General features: G+C 46.8%; 1 protein-coding gene across 1 annotated transcript in view; it reads right to left on the reverse strand.

Moving 5' to 3' along the window:
* The window catches only part of LOC138851383 (uncharacterized), a 135,558-nt gene extending 131,871 nt beyond the window's left edge, over positions 1-3,687 (reverse strand). Inside the window, exon 1 of the mRNA XM_070080457.1 lies at positions 3,604-3,687. The gene's annotated coding sequence lies outside the window, so the exon portion shown is untranslated. The remainder of the gene's footprint in view (positions 1-3,603) is intronic.
* Positions 3,688-6,000: the final 2,313 nt, after the last annotated feature.

Raw genomic sequence — 6,000 nt, forward strand, 5'->3', positions numbered from 1 at the left:
GTCCACCACCGACCCACGCCGCCCCGCCCGCACTGCCCCGTCCACCACCGACCCACGCCGCCCCGCCCGCACTGCCCCGCCCACCACCGACCCACGCCGCCCCGCCCGCACTGCCCCGTCCAACACGGACCCACGCCACCTCGCCCGCACTGCCCCGTCCAACACGGACCCACGCCGCCCCGCCCGCACTGCCCCGCCCACCACCGACCCACGCCGCCCCGCCCGCACTGCCCCGCCCACCACCGACCCACGCCGCCCCGCCCGCACTGCCCCGTCCACCACCGACCCACGCCGCCCCGCCCGCACTGCCCCGTCCACCACCGACCCACGCGGCCCCGCCTGCACTGCCCCGTCCACCACCGACCCACGCCGCCCCGCCCGCACTGCCCCGCCCACCACCGACCCTCGCCGCCCCAGCACCTAGAGACCCCACTATTCCTTCTGTAGTGCCTCCTGCTGCGTACTGACCCGGATCGCTCCCGCTCCTCGAATTATTGGGGTGAGATCTCTACTTCCTCGGATGAAATTTTCGATTTATTTTTTGTGAATTTATTTTTCCACTCCTCCCCTTGTCTCCAACCCCCCTAAGCTTCCCCTTGTCTCCAACCCCCCTAAGCTTCCCCTTGTCTCCAACCCCCCTAAGCTTCAATTTTACCCACTTTCCTAAATTTTACAGTGTTGACAGATTTCGAGAATGCTACCAAATTTCCATTTTTTTTTTCAAATTTTGACTTCACCCCAACTCCTTGGATCAAGATCACCCTCTCCACCTCCCACTCGTCACCTCCCCCCATCCACTTCTATCACCCATAACCTCTAAGTCCAATATTTCTGCTCATTCTCCTTGGAGAATGAGCAGGAATATTGGACTTAGAGATGTCGTTTTCATACTGTCACTGGGTCTCCCTCCTTATCTGTGCATACTTGTTTCTGGCTCGTCGACTAATCTCTTTATTTTCCAGGGTCCTTTGCCTTCTGTACTTTTTCCATTCTCTTGCACACTTAGTTTTTGCCTCCTTACACCGTCTGGTAAACCAAGGGCTTATTCTGGTCTTCCCATTATTTCTGTTACCTTTGGGAACAATCCTTTCCTCTGCCTCCTTGTATTTTGTTGTTTAGGTAAGACACATATGCAACAGTTAGGTCTTACCTAAACAACCTGTCGGTATTTTATACCATTTTATTGTTGTATTTTGTTGTTACGTAGACCATAATTTCGTTTACTGACTTTCCTACCATCTCTCTTTCCCACTGAACCTCCTGCAGGAAGGTCCTCAAACCTGTGTAGTCTTCCCTTTTATAGTTTGGCTTTTCCCTTTCTACTACTGTTGCCCTCTCCACTTGTAGCTCTACAATGTATTCAAAGCTCAGAACCACGTGGTCGCTAGCTCCAAGGGGCCTTTCATAAGTGATGTCCTCGATGTTTGAGCTACTCAGGGTGAATACAAGGTCCAGTCTTGCTGGTTCATCTTCCTCTCTCTCTCTCTGGTAGTGTCCTTAACATGTTGGTGAATGAGGTTTTCCAGAACCACATCCAACAACTTGTCTCTCCATGTTTTGGGACCCCACATGTGTGTGTGTGTAAAGGGAGGTAACCACTAGGCTGCTGATACGCTTAACATAACACCGTACCTTGTACCACAGTTGGACGAGGGAAGTAACTACTAGACTACTGATACTTTTAATATAGCACCGTAACTTGTACCACAGTTGGACGAGGGAAGTAACTACTAGACTACTGATACTTTTAATAGAGCACCGTAACTTGTACCACAGTTGGACGAGGGAAGTAACTACTAGACTACTGATACTTTTAATAGCGCTGTAACTTGTACCTCAGATGGACGAGGAAAGTAACTACTAGACTACAGATAATTTTAAAATAGCACCGTAACTTATACCTCAGATGGACGAGGGAAGTAACCACTGCAGGAGGGAAGTTACACCACTAACTGATACACCTGAAGGAGGGAAGTTACACCACTAACCTACTGATACACCTGAAGGAGGAAAGTTACACCACTAACCAACTGATACACCTGAAGGAGGAAAGTTACACCACTAACCTACTGATACACCTGAAGGAGGAAAGTTACACCACTAACCTACTGATACACCTGAAGGAGGAAAGTTACACCACTAACCTACTGATACACCTGAACGAGGGAAGTTACACCACTAACCTACTGATACACCTGAAGGAGGAAAGTTACACCACTAACCTACTGATACACCTGAACGAGGGAAGTTACACCACTAACCTACTGATACACCTGAAGGAGGAAAGTTACACCACTAACCTACTGATACACCTGAAGGAGGAAAGTTACACCACTAACCTACTGATACACCTGAAGGAGGAAAGTTACACCACTAACCTACTGATACACCTGAAGGAGGAAAGTTACACCACTAACCTACTGATACACCTGAAGGAGGAAAGTTACACCACTAACCTACTGATACACCTGAAGGAGGAAAGTTACACCACTAACCAACTGATACACCTGAACGAGGGAAGTTACACCTCAGGTGAAGGAAGTAAGTTTCACCACTAACCTGGAGTTTTCCTGGAGAGGGTTTCGGGGTCAAAACCCCGCGGCTCGGTCTGAGACTAGGCCTCGTGGTGGACCAGGGTCTGATCAACCAGGCTGTTACTGCATGGAAACTGACGTACGAACCACAGCCTGGTTAGTCAGGTACTAACTTTAGAAGCTTGTCCAGTGCCTTTTTGAAGACAGTGTACTCATGGCACCCTTGCTTTTCATTAGGAGAATGTTGCATTTCCTGCCGAGTCTTTTGCTTTCATACGGAGGGATTTTCGGGTGCTAGTTTGTTATTAATCTCTCTAGGATTTTCCAAGTGTATGTTATCAAGGGTCTTCAACCGTTCCCAGTAATTTAGGTGCTTTATCCTACTTATATATGTCGTGAAAGTTCTTTGTACACTCTCCAGGTCAGCAGTCTTGTCTGCCTTGGAAAGGGCAATTAGTGTACATCAGAATTCCAGCCAAGAGAAAACAAGGGATTTGAAGACATTCATCATGGGTTTGGCGTCCCTAGTTTTGAACGTTCTCATTATCCATCCTATCATTTTCCTAGCATATCTCCGTCTTTGTCAGATATGAGGACGCACCACTCATATTAAAGTTCTTACTCATGAGGACTTGATCAAAGATCAGTTTGTTGAACAGTCTCTGGAGAGACTAAGAGATATAGCCATAAACAGAAACAAAAGATCTCGACATCTCTTACTATAATAACAGCGGTGAACTTATGAAGAAAGTACCTGTTAGTTAACAGCTGACAGTGTATCCACCACAGAAGCATTTAGTAAGCAAATTATTGATTTTTGTCACAATAGTCTTTTAGGTGGAAATTTGGTGTTAGGGAAACACTTGTTAAGCTCTCGAAGCACTTGGCATAGTCTGAAATGATAGGAACCCTGACTATGTGGGACGTTGTCACTTGTGTCAGATGATGGTAATGACTGTTCACGTACCTCCACAATCCACATCAGTTATCAATCACAATCCCTATCAGTGTATTCTTCCTGTACAAGAGGAGAAATACACCAGCCGAGAATGAGAGCAAAATGACTTACTTGATTGCTCCAGGACGGGGTGATAACTGAGCGGCACAGTGAGTGAGCAGCTGCTTAATAATGGCTCTGGACACACTCCGCCTTCCACCTCATCTATCAGCTCTGTTAATTTATTTTCCTCTGCTTTCATGAATCCCACATATAGCAACTTTCCCTTCTCCAAACTATGTTCGGAATCAACTGTAGTAGAACAGTTGACTCACAGCCGAAAGCACCGGGGCTCAACCCCTAGGTTCTCTGCACATATGTTGCTATGTATTATAATCTATGTAACTGAATAAACTTACTTAGCGGGAGGGCTTGTGACTTGCTTGCTCTTGTCCTGAGCTAACACACTAAAGCTACAGGGATTGATCCCGGCACGGATGAAAGGTTGGGCATGTTTCTAACACCTACTGCCCCCTCCTAACCAAGCTGTAAGTAGGTACCTGGGTCTTAGTCCACTCATCCGGGCCGAATCCTAGGGTACAAGATTAAACTACGTGAAATGCATTACATAACCAGAGGCTTTATATACAGTATATCAGTGATATCCTCTACGACAGTAATAGTTGCTTCATATACTACAAGAAATAAAAATTATTATCATTAAAGAAAATGTAAGTCTCTTAACTGTTGCCCCGGCTTATCTAGCAGTAAATAGATATCTAAAAGCTAATCAACTATCATGGATTGCATCATGGGGAAGAACAAGAGAACTTATATGTAAATGAGCCACGATGTCATGTAAGGGGGTAATGATTGAATAGGATATAAGTGGGGGATATGGGAGTAAGGGATTATGTAGGCAGGGGAGAGCAGGCGCGGTGTTAGGAGTGAGATGATTAGTGGAGGTAGGTAGGTAATGACAGGTCAGTGGTGACCACCACGACACTCTCATTAACGCTACACTACTCACTAACATATGCCTCGCCCATTCTTCACTCATATAAACATAATAAAATATAAGAAAAAAGAATAAATAACAGTTGGCAGTGAATATTACTATTCTACTCAAACACAGTTTATTATTAAGTCTTTGTACAATAATATATTTGGGAACAGAGCATTATTGGGGTTTAGATAAATGGGGTGGTACACATAAGCAGTGAGACAGGGAACACAATCAACTTGACGAAAATGAATATAACTTACAATATAGCACAGAGGACAGTTCACTACAGGAACTAAGCCCCAGGTCCCAAGACCTACAAAGCACGAGTACTGCGCCAAGCCAGTACTCTGCCCAATGTCTCCAACAGTCTCCTCCAGAGACTTCAGCAGCCTTCTCCCGAGCCCTGCACCCCAGCAGCAGCTCCGCTCGAATCTCTGCTCAGGAGCTCTACACCCCAGCAGCAGCTCCGCTCGAATCTCTGCTCAGGAGCTCTACACCTCAGCAGCAGCTCCACTCGAATCTCTCTACTCAGCTCTTCCTTGGGCTTTTATGGTGGTCCAAGCACCCTCCACAACCACGTGTACGACCTGACGCCTGGATTTGACGCCGTCAAGAACAAAAGACCTCAGACGTGGGCGTGGCTACAGACGTTTGCCAAGGCAAGGTGTGACCATATAATTGGTTAAATTAGGTCTCCCCAGAGACCTCACAAGCCCAGCTGAACTACATCACATCCCCCTTTCTCCCCCAATTTAAAATATCTGAGAACTAGGACAATTTGTCCTAGTTATTAGACTATTTTAATCCTAATCCCTTAATCTATTACAATACAAAGACAAAATTATACATAATACAATTATTCAACTACATATATTTCCCTCAACCTTCTCAACTACCACAAGGCAGCATAATCAGTACACCTGGCAGTTGACCAGCATAACAGTTGCTCTCTGGTGCAAAGCCTCCTTACCCATCATTTCTCCTTAAACCTAAATATCGGGCTCCAGTGCCTTCCCTACTTCTACTAGAAATGCACTAGCCAATGCTAGTCACCCTCGCACGTTAACCATTGGGCCAAACCTCTCTAGGCTTCTATGGCGTGGAAAACTGCTCCAACGGGTTGCATTCTTTCAAGTAACTGCAACTGGACCACTTCACGACCACCAAGGTCGCATTTTCGGCACACTTCACATGCGCACTACAACATCTGAAAATCGAGACAGGGCAGGCATCGCAGCTAAGACCCTCTATTATCCTATGCCACTACTAGGATTCACTGGCCTCATAAAACAAGGCGGCCATAATCACTGGACCGTTTTCAAGGTCACCTTATTTCACACAGGTAACACTAACACTTCTGGCAAGTCAAAGTAGGCTGGGGACATCTCACACTCTCAATTGTCTCTCATGGCTGGCAGGACATCCCCGCATACCGGTCGTACAGGTCGACCAGCAAGGCAGGATACACCTCCATACCGTCCTTGATAGCAGGCTGGTCCCAGCAGCCAGAGTCCATCTCCACG

This window comes from Cherax quadricarinatus, unplaced genomic scaffold, assembly GCF_038502225.1.
Source record: "Cherax quadricarinatus isolate ZL_2023a unplaced genomic scaffold, ASM3850222v1 Contig467, whole genome shotgun sequence".
Taxonomy (NCBI): Eukaryota; Metazoa; Arthropoda; class Malacostraca; order Decapoda; family Parastacidae; genus Cherax; species Cherax quadricarinatus.